A 22,897-nucleotide genomic window follows, 5' to 3' on the forward strand; every position below is an offset into this window, starting at 1 on the left:
CTCTCTTTACTGTGCAGTTACACAGTGCTTCCTCCAGTTTCACCTGACAAACGCAGCAACCAAGCGCACAAGACCAGCTACTGGAATGTAAAACAGTTAATCATTAAACAGTTTTAGATACTATGATGCATTTTATTTTTAATCTGTGATCTTTAGTTGCTTTTGTGCATTTTCATTTGCAAGTATGAACTGTGACAGTAGGGCCTTATCAAGCACTATATTCTGCAATGTTGAATACTGACTTTGGATGTTATAATTGTGGAAACTGATTTTTATTTATCTTTTGCTAAATTGCATTGCCTTTTATGTTTTATGCAGTTCTGTGCATGGAAAATTTTGATTTTGCCGGGTTGTTAATGGGGAATTTTACATACGGCTACAATACATACCGGATTTAAAAGTATCTACTGTACTACAGTCCATGTGTCCACAGTCGTCTCTTTTGACAAGTGATATTTTCAAAATGAAATAATCAGATATGCATTACACTCTTAACTGTCACTGAAGTCAACATTTTTATGGGGTCGGACATGTGAGTGCTGACTAACAGAGAATTTGTTTCTAACTTAAATTCTTTTCAAATGTTGTTTACTAAAACACATTTTACATAACTGTTTTGGAAAAGTTTTTCACAAATCAACGCTTGAGTTTAATTAAGAAAAGGAGTGGGCTCAATATAACTTTAAAAGGGGCATCATGTGACCAAGGCTACCACTTCTTAATTTTAGGAACAATGCACATTAATGCAGACCTGTCAACTCTCCCTTATTTGCCAGGACTCTCCCGTTTCTTGGATATTTCTTTCAAGCTTCTTGGACCACAAAATATTCTCACATAATCCTACGCAATGTTGAAAAACTGTAAACTATGCAGAACTGATTTTAATGGTGAGAAGTGGGACCACTTGTTTGTGGTAAGCACAAGAGATATCACAAACACCAGAAAAGCAGTGCTTCAATAACATCTTTCATTGCCAAAAGATAAACGGAAATCAAGAAAGTTACAGATGCAGGAACCTTTTCACATTGTGACTAGTTCAGCAAATCTGTAGTAAACGTGCTCCCACACTCACAAACTGCAAAGTTTGCTGCAGGAAAGTCTAAAAGTCACACAAACAGTGAGAGCGTTTCTATTACAATTTAAGCATCAACATTGCTTTAGAAATTTAGATGTGTTCATGTACAGCAATAGTGTGTTCATTTAAAATAGAAGAGAGTTGTGTGCCATGGACAGTTGCTGTTTTTCCCATCACATTATGTTAACTCTGCTTGTAGACAATCCATTAAGGATTCATTTTTTTGAAAGAAAAAATACAGAACTAAAAAGTATAGGTCTTAAACAATCGGATTACTTACATTTTTGCAACCTTAATTGTTTTGTTTCATAATGATGTTTGAGGTTGCTCGCCTTGTACAGACTACAGTGTGTATGCGATTTGTTGCAGAGGAGACACAGACGTGTACCACCTTTTACACGGAAAGCAAACTCTTCCTACCATTCTGGCTTAAAGCCTCATACTTTCATTTATTACTCGTGGATGGTTTGCTCAATGCCACTGTCTCCATGAAACGAACAAGCACGTAATTCAAAATAATGAAATTCACTTTCAACTGGACATTCGGCTTTCACTCGAGGTGATCGAAATTCGGTGGTGAAGGTGACAAAATGAAGATGCAGGCTCAAAGAAACTGGTCTAATGCACAGGTATTTGCAAAACTACATTAGTGCTGCATGCAGAGCTATTCTCTCTGAGCAAATGTCACCAATATAAAAACAGTACTATTTAAATCTGTTGTACTGGTTATATCGCCACCCTGCTCTCCGCCACCCACCAACTTCCCAAGCCAAGCAAATGTAAATACAAGCATTGTAGTTTCCCTCACTGTAGCGCCAGCGAAATAATCACAGCCAATTAAAACAACCAATTTATGCAGTTAACCTTTGACTCGCTTTCCTAATTAGTTGTTAACTGAATGTTCATACCAATGTCATCAACATTCCTGTGTTTTTTTTGTTTTTTTTAAAGTATAAACTGTCAGATTTTTTCATACAGATGGGAAAAGACGATAAAACATCACTAGTAGACCTACTGATGTGTTAAGAACTAGTACTGTAGTCTTAAAAAAAGATGAATGTTTTATTAAAATAGCCTGGAGTAATTGTATAACAAAAAAATGTAAACACTTGAATTTATTGCAAAGATAGAAGGTTGTTTTTGAGTTTTTTTATCCTCACTATAATGCCACCCTGGCTTATTGCCCTTTTTTGCCCCTGTCCCTTACCTGGCAGTATAAAGAGGGTTGTCTGTATCACAGTAACAGGCCTTTTTAGTTTAGTGTTAGTAACAATGATTAAAAGAGAGAGCCAAAGTGTTGCTCACAAATTAAAATTCTTCAAAAATTGAATTCGAATGCTATTTAGTCATATAGAAAATTAAGTTATAACAGCTAATTGAAAATCACTTTTCCAATCTGTCTTTTTTTAACACTTGGTATTTGTCTTAAATTGCCCCCACAACAAAATATGAAGATATGGTACCCATATCAAAACGGGAGAGAAAGTACCAGAGTCTCCAAATACTGGTCAGCAGAATTGTGAAAGTGAAATATTTATACTGTTCAGATCTTATCTGCTTTGTATGTGCCATGTGTAAACAACTGTTGAATGCATAATTCAAACTTCAAAAGTGACTTTGCAGGATGTAATGTTATGCAAGACACGATGTGTGGCCGTTATCTGTTCGCTGAGCAGTGTTGACAATTTTGGAAAACAGCCTACATATTATGAAGTATTATAATGAATTAACTAGAATCAGTTCCCTTACTGCTTACAAAACACCATAACCAGATGTTTTGTAAGCAGCCGAGCTAACAAACATTCAGCAGAACAGGTTCAGCTTTTATTTTTTCTTCACTGTCATAAAGAAAAAAAAACAGTGTCAATGTTCTCTGTTAAAGTAGCAACCTCGGGCGTGTGTAAAATCACTTTACACACACCTCCTAGTCATCTATTTCTTGCAGATATGCAGCAGCAAGTAATGTTAAGTGAGAGCTTTGCACTAAATATCCTTCTTTGCATTCTAATATATGGGTGTTAAAATTTGTTTGTTTTATTATTAAAAAAAAATCCCCCAATCCCCCCAGATTTTAACCCGGGTGGGAGGCCTTTCCCCCTATTCTGAACAAGTGCAATACAAGCACTGCTGTTTTTAATATGTTGAATGTTTAATATAATTCAGATTTCATGTAATTGAAATAGTTTTAAACTTGTGACAATCTTTCATCAGAAAGGCAAATCCAATATCAGTGCTACTCCGCCATTTCATATTTTTGCTTTAGCATTCTTGCCAGCTAAAAATAACATCCACTGTGTGGGGCCCTTTATATGGCAGAGTTGTCAAGTTCACCAAATAAACAAAAGACTATTATACGAATAATAACTACATCTTGCTATCAGTTACTACAGTCATGGACAACGTTACACAATACAGGAAGAGACTTCAGTACAATTTACACATTTAAATTACACCATAATTCTGAGAAAATGGGCTTTTCATTTTTGGAAAATGCCTGCTCAGATTCTACCACATACTGATACATTTTAAAATGTTCCTAAAACTGTTCTCGATACATGTGTTCTACCCTGAATGACAACCAACCCAATTCTTTCAAGAATATCGGGGACAAAATTCTACTACATTTGTACTCTGTGTAGCCCAAGATTCATCACTTTTGAGATCTTACTCTTTTCATCAGCACAATTATCCAACACAATCCCTAAGTTTATAAACATGAAAAAATAAGAGGCTTGTCTATAGCATTCTACAAGTGGCTATACAGTTGTGTTTCAGACACAGGCACTGACCTCACTACACTTATTTACACAGTGTATGATAGAACCCCCTGGCTCAGTGACTAAGTACATACATATAACCCAATTCATGTTTTACAAGGTAATGGCAAGATAAGCTCTCTTGACAGGTCACTTATCTTTACTTAAATTGGTCCTGTTATCTACCCATTGAAAAAAAAAAAATCAGTATGATTCAGTTTCCTTTTCCACTAATATTTCAAAAAGGACAGTCACTAACACATCTATAACAGAGTGTTTTTGTAGAAACTGGCGGAATTAAATCAAAATGCACTGGTTTAATAAATTCCCATCAAACCTGAAGACACCTGTAGCGTGATATTGGTGGAGTGCTGTGAGTGGATTCAATTAGCTTTACTGCACCGATAAGGTTCCATATACTGTGATAACAGTCAAACAGAAGCAAAGCTGGAGATAGCATCAGGAATATCAGATCCTGTCTGTCCAAAACTGGCCACTGCTCTGCCATTGTTTTCTTTGTCATTCTGTCAGTAACAGAACAGCAAAAAATTAACAGCTGAGATGACACTAGTATATTATTGACACCTCTTAAAGCAATACCATTAGCATACAGGCCTATTTATCCTGACATCATGTCTTGACTGAAATACTGTATAAGTAGAAGACAGATGACATCCGTATGGTAACAAAGAAAATACTGAGTGATTGATCTAAATAAAGGAAACCAGTGTATTGTTGATCCATGAAGCCCACACTGGATAGAGTATGCTAGACGTGGCGTAAGACAGTGTAGGCGAGGTTTGTTTTTTCCATTGTGTTGAAGCATGACTGCTTCACACCCTTTAATGCACTTCTAATACGACTGTGGGTTTCAGGGAAGCGCAGTTTTAAAGCCAAGAGAACATTGAAAATCTCACGTAGAAAAACAAAAAACATTCTTCGACAGAACCATATCTGAAAAAACGAGACAGTCAGGAGATGCTGTAAATGCAGCAATCCTTTTCAACTGGCTTGCCAATTGCAAATACTCTAGCTATGTATTCAGCGTCAACGTTTTGTGGTAATGGAATAATAAGATTTAAAAAAGTGAATGCCCCACCCAGCCTACCAACATATATCAAGCTACACGCCAAAATGTAAGAAAGCTAAATAGAAACCTTTTAGAGTGGGCGATAGAAATTTAAGAGAACAAACATTACATCCCAATACTGAAAGTGAACCATACACAGTAGAACATTGTTGAAAACCTCCAGCACACAGCTAACACAGAAACTCTGGCAGCTGGCATATATGGCAGTGTGTCACATCAATGATTATCCTCCTATGTGTCCTTTGTCAATAAGAGATTCTCCTCATTAGGTCCAACAATATTATTACTCATCATGCTTTTTTTCTGCTGAAAATCTTTCAATCCTTTGTTTTTGTATTTTTTTTTTAAACATTTACCATATAAAAGTAGCTTTAGATGTCTGTATTAAAAGGTTGTTGACTAAAAGAACCCAAATCAGCAGAAGTGCTCAGAATTGATTCCTATAGGTGCACCACCAAGGATGGCTCTTTAAATCATTGAATGCTTTAAATATTTCCAAAGTGCTATTTCATCTGGATGTTATTTTATCCTGACAGAAAACATCTTGCTTCAAGCTTCAGTCTAGGATGAACCCTGGTTTCGAATCACTCATATGCTTTAATACAAACAAAGCCTACACTAACCACAGAGCTTTTTGGCAGACCTACCCGTTTAGGTTTTGAAAGATTAAAAGGAAAAGCATACGATTTTAAACTATGGAATCCTTTAACTGATTTCCCACATCTGAGGGAGGATTCATGGAACAGCCAAACACTGCCCGTGTGCTAGACATCGAGGGAGGAGGTTACGAGTTTTTTTAATTTATTTATGTATTTATTTTTTGTGTAGGAAATGATCCTACTCAGGTTTTGATGTCTTCAAGAGAAGCTGACTAATAATTTCAGAGGGTGTTTTCACACCGATGGCCACTAACCAAGCATAACTTCCCTAGATTATAAACCAGCATTAGATGATATGTGGACTAAATGACATCCGTGTCAGTTTGCCCAGTGCTGCATTCCTTCCCGTAGAATTCTATGCCGAACCCGACCTTTTTAAAAATGCCCAACAGTTGTGTCAGCAGAGAGCAGGAGAGATTTTATTTTTGTTTTAAATATTTCTGAAATCGGAGGATAGTGGTGAGATGTACCTGTTGTGTCTAATGTAAACATTGCATACTTACTAGTCAGTGTTTTATAAGGCGATATTTAGTTTAATAAGTAGATGCTGCCGCACATTTTATATATATATACACACACACACACACACACACGCTGAGTGAGACTTGCGTGGTGATTTCTCAGATGGCTTTTGAATAAAGTGTTACTGCTACGGCTTACCTCGAGTTTTCTTTGTTCTGTTCTCTGACTAAATATCACAGTATATTTGCCAATTTTTCTGTAAAATTCTTAGTGACAGAGATGAAAAAACACATTGTTGGGTGGTGTAAATGCTGTTTCAGTTGCATGTTGACATGTTTACCTACAGAAACACTGTTCAGATAACTGTTACTATTGAGGTGTTGTAATATAAATAGATCAGGTAAGCAAGTTGGTCTATGATGTCAGAGCCATCAAACTGTAGATTTGTCTTATTGCAGCATTCTGATATTTATGGCACTTACAGAATGTCCCTCCCTTAAATATGATTTGACAATGTTTCTGAATATAGTCTATTACTCCTAGGCAAAAGTATGGCTTTGATACATTTCATGAAGTATTGAAAATCATGTGTCACCTAAAAGTCTTGCTATTATGTAAGAATATTTTTTGATGACTTCAGTATATACTGTACATTACATGTTTGCATAGAAAAGCCCTCTGGTCAATGTCCAAGCAGTTGATGACTTTCTGCTCATTGTACAGTAATTAACCTAAGCAAGTGTGAATTGAAAGAGCAGTGACTGAAACAGTTTCAAAATGATTACAAATTCTGTTGAATGTATGGGTGGAGAAAAAGAAGAAAGGTTATGACCTCACTGGCTCCTTACAATATTTCCAGGAAATTCAGGGGAACTGAAAATGTGTCATGTTTCCAAGCAATCCTATTGTTTTTCACCATATGGTTCCATTTTCCTTTTTGGCTGACTTTGAACTATTTTAATTACATGAACTGGTTTGCAGGGGTTAGGGCAGCCATGTGTGCTTGTTTTGTTTTGTTGTGTTCTTTACTTTGTGCATACTATACAGTAATGTTTTTCATCAGGCTTGTTTAGTACAGCTTGTCCTTGTACAGATATAAAAAGCCTTGCTATTTCAAAGTTTGACAGATTGCAGGAAGCAAAGGCATGCACACAATATAATTTTTTTTTTTGTTTAAAGCAAATGTGCTTAGCTTGCTCTTAGTTTTCAGGAAACCATTAACCTCATTCTCAGATAAACAATAAAGAACTGCACAATTAGCTGGAGTCTTTTTTATGTACTGAGAGATTGGCAGAAAAATGTACCTTTTGGAAAGCTACTGTATTGTAATCAGTAGGGCATTAATATTGACCCCTCTAAAACTTTATTCCTAATTGCTAAACAATGCGCAATGAGCATACACATAACCACTTTGTGACTGCGATTCACAAACTTGTGATGATTGTAACATGCATTATTTAGGAAACGAGAGTAACAAAATCTTGCAACTAATGTAGGATCTTCTGTAACAACATTTCAGAAAGAAATTATCTTTGATTCCCACATCACTGTAAACAAAAAGACACGGAGGCCTTTGAAACTATCACAACAATTAGGGTTTTCAACCAGTAATAATTACCAACCCCAACACTTGTGGAGTTACCATCTTTGGTGGATGGTCAATGACCAATATTTACTGTAACTTGCAGGCTACATGATGAAGAAGCTTGTACATATGCTCTTTCACAAGTATGATATTTCTGTAAGGTCAACCATATCGAATTTGGGCACCAATCATCTATATCAATAGGTAAAACCATTTTTCCAATTACAATGCAGAGGCTAGGCAGTTTCATATCAGCTCAGCTTGACATAATTAAATTTATCAGACCTGTTAACCACTGACAGCTACTGTAGACATCTCATCATTTTTTCTCATGCTTAGGATATGTATTGTCTCTCAAATGCATGTTGCAGCAAGCCTAATGTGCACAGAAGCTCTCCCTTGTCGAGTCTGTTCTTGCCAGATGTGGGCTTTTCATAAACACAATGCAATTGATTTGTTTTCCCATAAATCAACACCCTCAACACGCTGTGGAAATAGGCGTCTTAATGTGATACCATGCACCACTGTAGATTTTATTTATAACGTCTACTGCATCTGTTTTTAAATTATCTGGGTTCATGACTACCTATATCAACCACGAAGAAAATGGGATGCAAGTAAAAAGAATGCAGATAAAATAACCCTTCCACAAGTGCTGAGCAAGAAATAAGGCTCTCTGTGTAAGGTGTTTTCAATTTTACGGTTCTAGAATAATGCACTATATAACAGGCATATTCACATTTCATACATGACCTAATTAAATGAAATCTGGGCATGAAAAAAATCAAAGATTTCAAGTGGAGCCTGTTTTTACCTAACTAACTAAAGAAATTAAGCATTTATTACAATGAGTGGAGTATAGGAATGGAAAAGTTTAAGAGCATGTCTTAAACTTTTAGTTATTTTATTTGGAATAAATTAACTGTCATGTGCAGTTCTAAAAACCTGCTTACGCATTTACTTTTATTTCACAGCACTGTGATTCTACCATATTTAATTATTTAGCCTTCTTACTTACACTTCAGGAATGGAAATTAGCCAACCACTGCATAGCAATTTCATCAACCCTAGGTTTCAATACAATTGATTAACCATAGTACAGTATACAGAAAACAAGCCTAGGTGTATCTTATTAAACTCATAATAAAACCAGGAATGGATCAAACTGCTATGCAATGGGAGACTGGTTTCCATCCCTGCACTAGACTTGGGAAAATACCATTTTAGGAGCTCCACTGAACACAGACACACTATAAGGACTGTTTTTTTGTTTTTGTTTTTTTTTCCTCTGGCTGGTCTGTTGATTAGCAGCTAACAGCAGATAGCACTGGCACTTGACAGCATATTTGTGAAATCCTCATGATAACACAATACCATTTACAGTCTTCTCAGCAGACAGTTTATTTTTCTTGGTGTTGATCATGTATGTGAATTAAACAAAATACATAAATACTTTTAAGCAAGAAGATAATAAAGACTAGTCACCAAATACTTATCTGCTAACATTTGAGTTTAGACTGGTACAATAATATCTAAAAGGGGTACAGTAGTTTCAGAATAGTACCAGTGTTTATTTATTAACTGGCATTTATGAGCTGCTCCAGGGCATGGGCAAACAGGGATTGAAATATTTCTAACAGATTTCAGTAGGATGTAATGAAACAGCACTTCCATGGTAAATTGTTCAATAAAACATTCAATATCATAAAAGCCTACAGAAATTTCTTATAATATGAAACCACTAATGAATAAATAAATAAATAAAAACAATAATGTTAAGTATAGAAGGGAAAGATCTGTGTTGTCGGGAATCCAGTTTGTTTAAAATCTGCAATGGCTTTAGCAATGATATTTCACTCAGGCCCATTATGTATGCATTCCAAACAGTACTGAAGAACTATACAAGACAGCCCAATTACAAAACCAAGGTTCTCATTCTGTAGCGCTTGTGTTTTTCAAGATTATAGTCACAATAGTTCTGGTTACAATGCTGCATTAGAACCCTAAAAAGTAGTTACCACAATCTCTCTAAACATTCATATCTAGACATACTTTTTACGTGGCTTGTAAAGTATTTTCTTGTATACTTAACTCAAAGATTAGAATTTGAAATGAAATTGTAATGAAACCAACTGATTTTCTTGTCCAACACCACTATCTACTGTGAGACCAGTCCTTCTTAAAATGGCAGCAATGACTTCACTCTGCTTCAACATATTAATAACCACGGGGTTAAGCCGAGGGGACATTAGTCTACATGTTGCCAGAAAATGTAGAACGGAACCTGTTGCTTCTACAATGTTGATTCTAGTTCCATGGAACACCTACAACTTGTAGAAACTGTAAAAAGAAATTCATAAGTCAAAAAATAAAAATGTTTTTAAAACTTATTCAGAATTATCATGGTGTATGCTGTTTTTTTTTTTGTTTTCCCTAAAATGACAAATGCTGCTTATTTTTCCTAAACTGTTTTCTTTAAGCACTAAAATGGTAAGAAAAACAGCACTCAGCCAGGAAACATAAAAAACAAATACTAACTGCCCCTTGCTGCAGTATTAGACACAACAAACCTTCACCCAGCAACAAAGAAAAACATTATGTAAACTTAGACATATTTATAGTTGCGAGCCCCCAAAACACCATACTTCCCAATATTGCAACTGCTTACCATAAAAAATAAATAAAAAAAACAACACTCACTAGATCTATATACTACGGCTAAAAAAAATAAATAAATAAAAAAAGAGGTACTTATCAAAACGGATGCCTTTATAACTTAGTTGTAGTTATGATGCACCATATTAAGTTGCATAACCCTATTCTCCATCTGTTTGTTTTTACTGATTTCTACGGGAATAGAAATATAAACTCTCTCTCTATCGATACTTTAAATTCATGTTTTATCACATCCTTTTAGACTTATTGACTTGTGAGGTTTCTTTTATTTACCTTCAATTATTTGAACTGCGGTGCATTTACAGCTAAAATAGAAGTGGCTTCAATGGAGACGAGCAAATTGTAAACTAGTTAACTATAACTTTTATATTTATATATATATATATATATATATATATATATATATATATATATATATATATATATATATAAGGCAATACCCAAAATCGATCATGAGACCTTTCTGGACACATTCCACACTGGCTTCACCACCACTTTTTCCTCAGCCTTTTGCCGGCGAGATAGTCAGTCACATGACTTTTTCTTGTGACACTTCATTGGTTGAAATGTTGTAACGTTGCTTCGACAAAATCTTTTCTCTCTTTTGACAAAGTTGCCCAAAACGTGTAGTTTGCACGTCACTTTCTACAAAAGAAATATCCCTTTCTACAGTTTTTGGGCAACATGTAGACTGGTGTCCCCTCAGCTTTAGGCTTCTAGTGTACTACATACTGTAAGCTACAAAAATCGTTTCCATGCAGCTTTGTGTACAGTCACTATACTACCGTAAAAATCGTGGTTTAGGTTGCACTGGCGTAAAAGTCACACTCCCTTTGAGACAATTTTAGGAAAACACCTTTTTGTGTTTAATACCTTTTTTTTTCCCCCCAGCAACAATACATAAAGAAAAATGTGGGTTTAGTTTTGAAATAACCCTGGTTTGCAACATTTTCTTCCATTAATAATTTGACACTGTTTTTTTAAACTGCTAATAGAATCTCTTACATTTTTCAAAATAATTGGTTCAACTAAATTTAATTGCAATGTCAAAATACATCAACATATAGATATAACACTACCATACCTGCCAAGTATCCCGATTTCGTCAGGAGACTCCCAATTTAGAGCCATGATCTCCCGTCTCCTGGTAAGACTCAAACTCCTGATAATATAAATTGCCAATTGTAATGCATTATTACCTTAAGTACATTTTCTCAGGCGTAACCACCTCTTCATCAACGTTATTATTATTATTGAACAGAGAAGATTAGTTCAAACATTGTAGATCCTACCAAAGTTTTTGTACACTGTGTTGTATGTGCTCCATGCGCAGCCATTGCTGGCAGTGTCACATGAGCTGTTCAGTGTGTTGATATGTAAATAAATCCTGTTCGCCTGAGGGGCGTATCAGCTTCAACTTCCATCTCAATCTCCTGTCACTCAGCAGCGACTGCACGCACCCACACGGCAGACAGTTAGTACATTATAAGCATTAATACACTATCTTTCTAAACAAGGGATTTATGGGGCATTGCCTAATAAAAGCTGAATCTCAAAACAATAATTGTGTGACTATAGTAATTGTTACAATTGTGTATTAATGGTATTTAAAACAGTATTCATTCATCCGACTTTTTACATATCCACCCTTGCTCTGGTCCCACCAGAGTCGAATATGCGACGGACCACTGTATTTAAAATTTGTCTTTGTTTCATCTCCAGTCACGTATTGTTTTTTCAGCATTGTGACTGTCTTGCTTTTCGGCAAATTCAACAATGTGCAATTTCAAACCTGTTGTGTAGCATTTTCGATTTGGTCTGACTTTCCTACTTTATCTAGTCTCAAAGACATCTGCATTATACGATTGCATTGCAGTTACAACAAGCGGATACTTGATAAGTTTAGTTGTCTTTCTAACCAATAGCTGTTTGCTATGGATCCCAGGGGCGGGTTCAGTCTGAATGCTGACAAATCAATGGTTCGGGAGGGTGGGAATCAGTAAATTCAGAGATGGACAGCTGTTGTGTTAACAATAGCTATTTTATTTTCTCAGCGTACACACATCTGGGTCAAGAGGAGGTCAGTCAAGAGTCGAAAGCTTGCATTTAACATTCAAAATGACTAAGGGTATTGCGAGTCAGAAATTCAAACTTTCAATAAGAATAGTGCTTTTGTGTTTCTACCTAGCAACATGACCTGAATGCTGTAGATCCTGAAAAAAATAATCAAGTTGTCATCAATCACCAGCACATACATCGCACAGGTGTATTAGTCGTTCCCCCCATTTTAGGGTGCCCAAAAACTTATCCAAAGGTTTTTTTTTTTTTTTCTTTTTTACAGAAATTGCCAAATAATATACCATGATGTTATCAAATTATGCTTATACTGCAGTTTTACGCCATTTGGGTTGCTGTACCTGTTTAAATAAAATGTAAAGCCTAGGGGCAAAATGTATTCCATTAGGACACACCTGCAAAGTTGTCAAATTTGTTGTACAATGTATAATTGTTTTTGTTTTGAGTGGATATTTAGTGTCCTAGGATAGAAGCTGTGTCTTTGAAAATAATCCCACAGGGGTTTGCCAGCATACAATACAGTACCATCTCACCAAAACCATACCAGGCCTTGATTATTTATGCTTTTTTTTTTTTAGATTTTTGGAATGACAAAGATTTTCTCTAAAATTCTACCCTTAATGAAACACCTGTGTAGGTTGGGAGTGCATGTAAACTGCACTCAAGTATACTGCATATTTGATCCTGTGTATAGCTCTCTGCAGTGTTACATGTAAAAGGGTGTATGTTATATTTAGAAAATGATGGAACTACTTTCAAATATACACCCAGTGACAAATCTATCAAGTAAAATCACAACACAAATATAATCACATCACACTGATGTCTGATCAGTACTTCTTCTGAAAATATGTAACTGTCCTTTAATGCAAAGATAATGTATATATTTTGAACCTAAAAGCATTCACGGAAACAAATATTTTACATTACCAAGAAACTCCATCACAAAACGTCCCTGGTGGCCAGACAATGACCACATGGCACCAGATTCAGAGCTAATGTAAGATGACAGTGATGGATCTGTCGCCTGCTGTGTCTTTGCATTCATGAGAAATATTACCACCAAATCACTTTTTCTGACGCAACCCCAGACATACAAGTGGAACTGTGTCAGATAATTCCCAGAAACCAAGAATAAAATACAAATGAGAAGAAAAAATACAACAGTAAAATACCAAAAAACTGGTCGGGCACCACAAGACAACACCCAAAATCCACAGTCATGTCTTGCAGGGGAACAGACAACCCATATGAGACACTTCAATCCATACAAACCAAATGACACAATGCTTCAATTGTGGTCTCTTTGCTGGACTCATTTTTAATGCACAACATAAAATAAACAGTCCAGTGAAACTTGTTGGAACTTGCAATTTAACCTTTTGGTGCAAGTACTACACTTCTGACAGGTGTGTTTCTGCGTCTCCCGATAAAAACAATTGATGCAGATTTGTGGAAAAAAAAAAAGTTTCTCACAAATTTCAGAATTTAAATGGTTGAAATACGCATTATTCTACTATTTTTTAGTAACATAAATAACAATAAAAACACATTACTATACTACATTTTACTTATCGTTCCTTTGTAATTTTGAAGTACTTTTTTAGTAGGTAGAACATTCCCACACAAGTAACAAAATGCTTATAAATATTATAATAGTGCGCAACCACAGACCACATGGAATCAAGCTGAACACGGATTTCCGTGTGAAATATCCCCAAAATCACCCCATTAAAATACAACTTTCTGTGCTATATAAAACGAATTTCAATTATGTATGGTACATGCCATCACGTTATTGATAATCATGACTACACTACAAATGAATCAGACTTTCTAAACATTATCTATCTATCTATCTATCTATATCAATCTATATCAATATATATATATATATATATATATATATATATATATATATATATATATATATATATATATATATATATATATATATATATATATATATATATATAACTATATATATATTGTGACATGACTACTAAACTACAAACAAAAAGTAAGTGAAAATAAAATACTATGTGTAATAATTGGTAGAAAATAGGGAAACGATAACATATCTTTCCAAATATCAATACAAAGAAAAACAAAATAACATCTGGAATTAGAAGGGAAAAAAACCCCTACTAATAAAACATCCGATTACTCACGTTCACTTTCCGGTCACCAGTGTTGCAACAGCAATATATGTCAGATATCGTTTAGTTTTTTTTTTGTTTGAACATTATGCCCTACGTTTTTCTTTCCTCGTTCTCTGTAACCACCACTGTACCCGAAACAAAAGTGTATACTGTAACTGAAGGCAGAACAATACTCCTTAGAAAGATTACAAAAAAAAAAAAAAAAAGTGTCAGAGGGCCCTCAGTGGCGACACCACAGGAAATGGCGTTCTATGGGATGTATGAGGGATTAAGGAATTCCGGGAAGTAAGCTTTTCAGAATACACCCATACTGGGACTGGGATAGGTCAGAGCACGACATGGTACAGAGAAGAATGCATTTTCTTTGAATTATCTCCCATACTCACTTAAGCACAGGGATACCACATCATGTAACAATGTTTGGGAGAGGGAGATCTTAGCAAAGGTGCACTTGTATTTTACCAGATGGTTACAGTACTTTGTTTTCATGTCATTTTCTTACACACCACCTACACACTACTTTAATCACCACTGCAGCCGATGCATAATGCTCTGAAACAATTTTTTTTATTAATCCGTTTAGATTGTGTTAATCTTAGTATTTTATAATTTTGTCAATAAAACGTAGTTTTTCAACATGTAAGCTTTGTATGTGCACGGATTTTAGGGATTGAACCGCATAACATTCTCACGTTTTGATTGGCCCGTCTGTCACATGAACACGTCATCACACGAGTGGAAAAGAGACAGTGGGAGATCTGCTTTCCACAACCTTTCAATTAAAATATAACGTGGTATTTTGCTGTACTAATATAACAAACTGTGGGTTATTACTTTATATGAATTGTTCAGTTATGCACGAATGTAAGAATTGTTTTTTTTTTTTTTTTCTGTAGTGGTATACTTTTTTCTTTCAAATAGCATATATTTGTAATCGTTTGCGCGATGTATTTTAATATCAAATATATACACTATTGCAGTTTTGTTACAGGATACATTAGTTTATCGCTAATATAATCAGTTTTAAAAATACACTGCCTCTGTTTCTGGCTCAAATTCTTTGCCGCTTTGGTTTTTAGATAACGCCCAATTTCTGGGCACCCTGTAATTTTCAGATAATATCCCAAATACTGGGCCGCTCTGATAACGTCCCAAATTCTGGGCTGCTCCGGTTTTTAGGTAACGCCCCAAATTCTGCATTTTTGAATTCAGCTCAGTTTTTTGGTATATTCTACTTATCTGACAGCCGAGTTTCTAAGTCATGCATATGCAGTTTACCATAAACTGGATTGTGAATTAATTTGAGGGTAACCCTTCATATGAATCAAAGTTAATGCATTTTTTACTCTTCCAAGAAAACATTTTTTGTATGAAGAAACAGAAATAAAATGTATATATATATATATATATATATATATATATATATATATATATATATATATATATATATATTTTTCTTATTACAATGAAGAAACGTGAAATAGATATATATGTCACCCTGTGGTTACTGTCACCTTAATAAAATAAAAATGTTAAACTGTCCCAGTAGAAAAATTATTAGAACGCAGTATACAAAAAACAGACCACTAAGATACAACAAATCAGAAAGAAGCAAAGTAATGGTAATAGTGTGGTTGAAAAAAAAAAAAAAGCTAGAGAGGGTGTAGGGAGAAAAACACTGAATTGGAAAGGTTCAAAGGAGTATAAATTTAAAAAGAATAATAGTATTAGCGAAATCAACTTGATTTCTTCTTATAGCCTTCCAGGTTATTATATTTTTACTAATTTTGTACTCTTTGTACTCCCCAGTTTACGAACCCCATTAGTGTGTGTATGTATTTAATTTTTGTCACGTTGCTGTCTAAGAAAGAACAACAACGACAGCAGCATCAGTGCTTATTACAATTACTGGCACGCACACTATTAAATGAAGATGACCTTTTTTTTTTCCAGTGCATACGTAATATTGAGATCCAAACAAATACATTTTCACTATATATAAAAGCGTAGTTTTGTTTTTGTTTCTTATTTGGGTGAGTAGCTAACTACTGTTTATTTTCTTATACCACATACAGGCAGGATATGTACTCAGTGTGACTTGGCATTATTTACTACGCACATTGTTGGAGTTCTGAATGCAGCTGTAGTTCAATGACACCATCTGAGATGGATACGTTCTATGGTGTGATGTGAGCTACAGGTCTGAAATTTGCTTTTGCAGTTGATTGTTGTTTGGACATAGGGTAGCAATAACATCCCTAAGGCAAGTTTTCACAAAACCACCTTGGGAGTAGGGTTTTTTTGCACAGACAATGATCCAGGCCACTTGTTAGGAGTAGGCTAGAGTCGCGGTCTCAGACTGTTTGGCAAATTATGTCAACATCTGTGATGCTTTGTCTTGAAGATCCCATTCCACCTATGGGTCCTGGATAGAAGTACCAGTAGAGGGAGTGAAAGCAGTGTGCCACAAAGTACATTGCATGGTAGAATTTTTTAGTAGAGCGGCTGACTCTTTGGGATTGCCTCTGGAAGCCATTCCCAAAGCTTATGCACATTTGACGCAAGCGGACATGTTCCATATACCCATATTGAGCAAACATGACATCCTGAATGCTCAGAAGGAAGATCCCGGATTAAGTGAAGTCTGTCATGCCATGAAGAATTACCTTCCAGCCAGCGCTGTGAAATCCAAGCATCCTTATGTCCAGATACTGTTGAGGGAATGGGACAAGCTGATCTTAAAGGGGGGGCTCTTATACAGGGTGACCAAACAAGGAGTTGCACAAGAAAAAAGCCAATTAGTGCTCCCTCATGTGTTCAGAGAGAGCGTGTTGCATTCATTACATGATGACACTGGACACACGGGGGTAGATCGAACGACTGAGCTTATTAGAACACGGTTCTACTGGCCACGACTGGCCTCAGAAGTTGAGCACTACATAAAGACATGTTGGAACTGTATAAAAGAAAGACCCTTCCCAAACGAACCTCCCCATTGATGAACATTACCAGCAATGTGTCGATGGACCTTGTCTGTATTGACAATCTGTCATTAGAACCTGACTGTACAGGTGTAGCTAACATCTTGGTGGTGACGGACCATTATACACAATATGCTCAGGTTTACCCTACAAAGGATCAGAAAGCCAAAACTGTCGGTAAAGTGCTGTGGGATAAGTTATTTGTAAATTATGGCTTCTCGGCCCAAATCCACTCTGATCAGGGAAGAGATTTTGAAAGCCGCCTGATAAAAGAACTCTTGAGTCCTCTAGGCATTCGTAAGTCATGCACGACCCCATACCACCCAAAGGGAGCTCCACAACCTGAGAGGTTTAAATGCACACTCCTAAATATGTTGGGAACATTGAACCCTGAGCACAAAGCTAGATGGAGGCAGCATGTGAATCACTTAGTGCATGTTTATAATTGCACTAGAAATGATGTCACCGGGTTCTCTCCCTATTACCTTATGTTTGGGAGAGAAGCCTGTCTGCCGATAGACTTGTGCTTTGGAGTGTCCTGTGATGGTATTCCACAGAAAACTCATCAACAATACAGTATCCTGTACAAGAGCAGAACTTATCTCCAGGAGACAGGGTACTCCTCCGAAATTTAGGGGTGCCTGGTAAACACAAGCTTCTGGACCGATGGAAATCAGAGCCCTACACGGTAGTGTCAAAGTTACCGGGCCTACCAGTGTATCGTCTAAAACCAGAGAAAGGAGCTGGTCCTGTAAAGAGCCTTCACGAGACCATATTCTATCAATTAGTCAGTTGATATTGATGTAGGGAAGTAAAACATTTTTTAACCCGCCTCATGACGTAGTTATTTCAGATCAGATACAGACTCGACGGAAGACAGCAGAAGTTGGACGTAAACCGCCGGAGGATTCAGAGAGGGAACCATCACCACCAGTATTAGAGTTCAGTGGGTCTGAAGAGGAGTTTGACGTTGACTGTTATATAGAACTATCCAGCAATTGTGTACCAAACACCCTGGAGCACAGTGTTCTAAGCTCTACTCAGAACCAAGTCCAAGCCACACTGTGCCATGATCTTTCCCTAGAAAATACCAGATGTCAAATGGAACCTAGGAGCACCTCTCTGGTTTCACCAGCCCCTGATTGGGAGAGGGACATACCTGCCAGCCCAATGGTGGAACGTTTAGAGCCTCTGAATACTGAAATTCAACCTACCCAACCTGCGGTGAACGTAGGATCTGCTAAGGGAGACGTCCCAAGGACAGAAGGAGAAGTTTCTGCAGGCCCTAGACGGTCCCAGCATGAGGTACGGCCGGTTATCAGACTGACCTATGACAAGCCAGGGGTAGCTACTGATTTGCCTTTAACAATAGTGCACAGGGGAGTTATAGTACAAGTTAGCACTGAAATATATGGAAGGACAAGGAAACCGTTATGCCACACTTGGTGGTGCCACCCCCTAGCTAAATGTAACGGCTGTGCCAGTTTAAATTTATGATGTGTTAAATTTGTGTATTGTATACTGTGTTCCTACATGTAAATATTTTAAGCCTGATGAGGGCATTCAGGCATTTAGGCAGGGGAGAATGTAGCCCTGTGGTTACTGTCACTTTAATGAAATAATGACTGTTAAACCGTCCCAGTAGAAAAACTATTAGAACTCAGCATACAAAAGTCAGACCACTAAGATACAACGAATCAGAAAGAAGTAAAGGAATGGGGCGGGGCTAGTGTGGTTGAAAAAAAAGCAAGAGAGAGGGTGCAGAGAGAAAAACACTGAATTGGAACGGTTCAAAGGAGTATAAAACAAAAAAAAAATAGTATTAGCGAAGTCGACTTGATTTCTACTTATAGCCTTCCAGGTTATTCTATTTTTTACTAATTTTGTACTCTTTGGAAACCCCAGTTTACGAACCGCATTAGTTTGTGTATGTTTTTTTGTCACGTTACTGTCTGAGAAGAAAGAACAACAACAACGACAGCAGCATCAGCGCCTCAAAATTTAACCGTCGCCATTTTAGGATAGAGCTCAGGGCGACCGGCATGCCCTGAGTTCCTCTGATAATTCCTGACAAGAAACATCAGTACACCGGTTTTTGAGATCCTTTCATTCAATCAGCTCTTACTTTGAGGACCCTTGCTGTGCTTTGAACCAACCTTCAGAGACCCCGTGTTGTAAGTACTGCTGACATTTGTTTGGACAGACGCTAGGAAATACAAAATATATCCCATTTCTGAAGCTGGGCTTGTAGTTAGATGCACTGTACAGCTGAAGGGGTTTTGTTTTAAAGCCATGACGCACCCAGCACCACTCGGACTCGCAACGTTTACTGTATTTAGATAAAACTCTGGAAGGAGATTAGTAGTACTGGCCAGTGGTATTAAATATTGTAGTTATATCTTGTATTTTATTTAATTTTATTAGTAAACACCTGTTTTTGTTTGATTAAGCTTATTTGTGGTTTGGTTTATTATTAAAAACTACTTGTTGTTTATGTTATGATAATTGTCTTGGGGTTGTGCCTCACGGTATTTAACACACAGACACACACACCCCTAGGTGGAGGCATCGTGCACTTTATGGGTAGTCGGTTAGCCCATGGCTTTTGGTAGACGTGATGTAAGTTATCTTCAACCCCTTTGAACACTGAACTCAGGAATTTCAGCCATTGCTTTGAGGTAAGAAGCCTTGCATTACTCAATGATTCTGTTTACACCACCATTGGGCTGATAGGGGCGTTACCTATGAAAATTAATTAAAGCAGTCGTTTTCCTTTATTAAAGTCTCCCTCTGAAAGAGGGGCCCCAGACATGACCTTAGGAAGTTCAACCCGCGTTCTAGGCCCCGGGGTCATTGAGATATGACCCTGAGAAGGGTTGATTTTGGACATTTTTAATGGAGCATGTAGGCACAATTGCCTGAAATGAAGTATTTTTTATATAAGGACATATCTGATCTAATCTGTTGGATTCATTTTTGAGCATACAATATGCAGTGCAGCATGTGAACTATTGACTGGAGCAGCTGCCGAATCACCCTACACAAAGGAGAGGTGGAGTGATCCGCGGGCCAGTGGACTTTAACCAAACTAGATACAAAGGGGTCTCTACAGGATCATGAGTACTTTGGAGCATCAGAATTTATGGAGGAAACGGAACGCTGGAGACAGCAGAAGGGAAGTCATAAAGAACATCATGGGGCCATACGATGCAGGATGAGATCACCCATGGCCCAAAACAATGGAAGACAGCTGTGGGGGAATGTATAGATCTTTGTGTAAAAGTCCTATAAGAGCTGGCAATTTGCAGCAAGAACTTTGCATTGGTTTCTGAATCTAACATGGCTCCCTAAGAGAAGATAACGCTAAGCTTTATACGTTTTGACTGCAAGAAGATTCTGTACCCTGCAATAAACGAACGTCAATGAAAGCTCTGTGTTCAGGACTCCTGCTAATAGGAAAAAGAGATCTTAATAGGAAAAAGACCATTCCCAGCTAGGACACAAGCTTCTGTTCCTAGTTTGTAATCACAGCATAACGAGACTGTGTCTGCCTTTGTGGCGAAGCATTTAAGAAGAAAACACACAGGACTTGTGGAAACTCCTAAATGGGTTTTGAAGATAAAAGAGCCCAATTTGGGTTTGAAGATTTGCGGAAATGAAGCAAAGACATAACTACAACGGAAGACTTGCTCTGCAGACTTTTGGGGTCTTCTTCAAGGAACATGAATGAATATTCAGATTATTTAACAGATAACTAATAGATTGTCTGTGTTTAGTCGGTGATCTAATATGGTAAGTATTCATTCAAGTTGATTAACGCACATTAATTTGAACTATGTTAATTATTCAAATTAATTAATTGTTTAAAGTAACTATTAAACAAACTAACGTGATTAGCCCCACAGGTGTATCTCAGGTTCTGTGGAGGTTAGGCACTTGAGTCACCATCAGCAGTCTCTGCCAAGCCCCTACTCTTATCACACCAGATTTTGATAAGGAATTGATCCTCCACACTGACGCTTCGGATGTTGGTTGGGGGCAGTCTTATCCTAGCAGGTCAACAGAGTAGAAAACCCCATCCTCTACATAAGTAAACAAAAAAAAGTTCCCTCAGGAGTGTAACTATTCTGTCATTGAGATGTAATGTCTGGCCATTAAATGGGCCACTTACACCTTACGCTATTACCTACTGGGACATTCATTTAATCTCGTCACTGACCACAAACCACTCAGAAAAGCACGTTGAAGGATAGCAACGTCTGGATAACTCATGGTATCTGCCGCTGCAACCCTCCATGTATTTTATGACACACCGTGCAGGGAAAGATCATCAAAATACGGATAACTTTTCCCGGGATGGGGGTGTAATTGATTCAGCTGGGTGTTCTTTCAGCTCCACTCTGAGCGGTGGGATATGTGACACAGAGCGAATGAATACGAGTCAACAATCTCCCACCCGACCTGTGAGGGCACGGTATAACAGGAACAGTGTGACCTGGACTGGATGGTTTGACAGTTCATTCCAGGGTCAGTGGGAAGTCGGTCATCCAAAAAGGGGGTGAAGCCACAATACTAGAAGTCAACGCCTTACTGCGGTAGGTGATGTGTCAGTCATGGATTGGAAGAGATGTGATTGCTCTCGCTACCAAAGGGGGTGTGACTGAAGGTATATCAGGGTGTGTGGCCAAGCTATCTGTTCTTTTGTTATGATTCCAAATACTGCACTAGTCACAAAATAACTGTATTAACCACCAGCACTGGAGTACCGCAAGAAAGGACGCAGAGCCGGGTCTGTATTCTTGTATTATTATTTTGGGACTGAAACCCTGTTTTGCTTAGCTGTGCAATTACACATTGCTGTGTAGTTGCCAGCATTATTATTTATTGTTGTCAAACCATGAAAACAGTTTAAGAACTGTTTTGACCATGCACACTCTTTGTTGTCGTTGTTTGAGCACTGCATCACCTCTACACCTGCGCACTACAAACCACTTTGCCACAATTGTGTACCGATATTTATACATTTTAAAATAATTTGTTGATTGGCACTCAAATTGTCTCCATGTTTTAAATGTTTACTCCTGGTTGTGCATATGATTACCAGCACTTTTTTGTTGAGAATTTCGCCCCTGGCCTACCTCTCATAATAATTACTGTAGCAAGAGAGTAATGGCTTTCTCTTATTAACCCAGCCAATATACCTTTCAACAAGAGGAGTAAGGTATCTGACCCGCCTCTTTTTACAACCTGGTTATCAATTATTAACTGGAGAATTTATGGAAAAAGTAGAATGACTACAATGTAGGTATTGTATAATTAATCTCACTGCATAGACAACAACTTTCTGGTAATTAAAAAAAAACAAACAAACAAAC

General features: G+C 37.1%; 1 protein-coding gene across 2 annotated transcripts in view; it reads right to left on the bottom strand.

Annotated features, from left to right (window-relative positions):
• LOC121318448 (leukemia inhibitory factor receptor-like) overlaps window positions 1–14,781 on the bottom strand; it is a 50,815-nt gene extending 36,034 nt beyond the window's left edge. For both annotated transcript variants that reach the window (XM_041255149.1, XM_041255140.1), the window contains exon 1: window positions 14,551–14,781. The gene's annotated coding sequence lies outside the window, so the exon portion shown is untranslated. The remainder of the gene's footprint in view (window positions 1–14,550) is intronic.
• Between the last annotated feature and the right edge of the window lie 8,116 nt (window positions 14,782–22,897).

Source organism: Polyodon spathula, chromosome 1 (genome assembly GCF_017654505.1).
Source record: "Polyodon spathula isolate WHYD16114869_AA chromosome 1, ASM1765450v1, whole genome shotgun sequence".
Classification (NCBI taxonomy): domain Eukaryota; kingdom Metazoa; phylum Chordata; class Actinopteri; order Acipenseriformes; family Polyodontidae; genus Polyodon; species Polyodon spathula.